Source organism: Arachis ipaensis, chromosome B02, assembly GCF_000816755.2.
Source record: "Arachis ipaensis cultivar K30076 chromosome B02, Araip1.1, whole genome shotgun sequence".
NCBI classification, from domain to species: domain Eukaryota; kingdom Viridiplantae; phylum Streptophyta; class Magnoliopsida; order Fabales; family Fabaceae; genus Arachis; species Arachis ipaensis.
The window spans coordinates 13,506,607-13,507,691 of NC_029786.2; positions in this window are offsets into that span (position 1 = coordinate 13,506,607).

Genomic DNA, 1,085 nt, shown 5'->3' on the forward strand with positions numbered 1-1,085 from the left:
CTTTCCTTGAAACAGCATTCTTAATCTATTATTGTGGGTTAAAATCTTCTCAAAATCCACGAGTCCATGTTATAAAACTAGGCTTTTGAATTCTGTGTTCACAAAAATTCGTATGAGTGATATTTAAATTAAAAAAAGCCAATTTGTCAAAGTATCAGACAGTTTGTGGCCTGGTCAAAGGACGCTGTGCTGTATTCTTCCGTCCACCTCGCTGTGCTGTAAGTCAATTGCCATTTTATATGGTCGCCATTCAAAGCATTATATTAAGAAAGCTGAGGTATTTTATTGCCTAAACTCTTCACTTGACTTGCCGTCTGAGTGTGTTTTTTAGTTTTGGGTATATTGATGGATTGAATTTATTCCAGTATAAGAACTGAGACACACAACATATATTTAGTTGCTTTATTCTGATTTTGTTTCTGGTTTGAGACTGATTTGATTGTAAATTATGGAGTGAATTGTCGTGAAGGTATAATAATAATTAAAGAATAGTTGGACAGATCTGCTTAATCTCTTATCAAAAGACGAGCACTGTACTCTATTTTTAGGGCAGAAAGATGCTAACTCAGTTTGGGGATAATGGAAGGACAATTACCATAAGCTTCCAGAAAGAAGTCAGGGAGGGGATCGCTTATGAATTTCATTCTTTCAAACTACGCGCTAGGCTAAGAGTCCCTCTATTTTTGTCTCTTTTATTAAGAAGGTAAAGTAGTAAATTCATCCTCTATGTTTGGGTGTAATCTCGCTTTGGTCTTTAAGGTTTAAAATGTCTTATTTGAATTCAAAAAAATTTCATTTAACTTCAATGTAGTTTTGTAAGGTCAAAGTTAAATAATTAACGGAATGTCCTACATGACAACAGTACAAGAACAAGATCGATAATCTGGAGAACAAGTACAAGCTTCAGAAATACAAAATCAACCGTGGATGCATCAATACCAATTTTTCTTTTTTTTTCCAAAAGTGTTAATCGTAAAATACAATGGATAACCATTTTACCACAATTCATAAGGGTAAATAGGCAGAGGGGATATGCTTTCATGATCCAAGATGAAATTAAAAAAAAAATACTATGTATATACTAG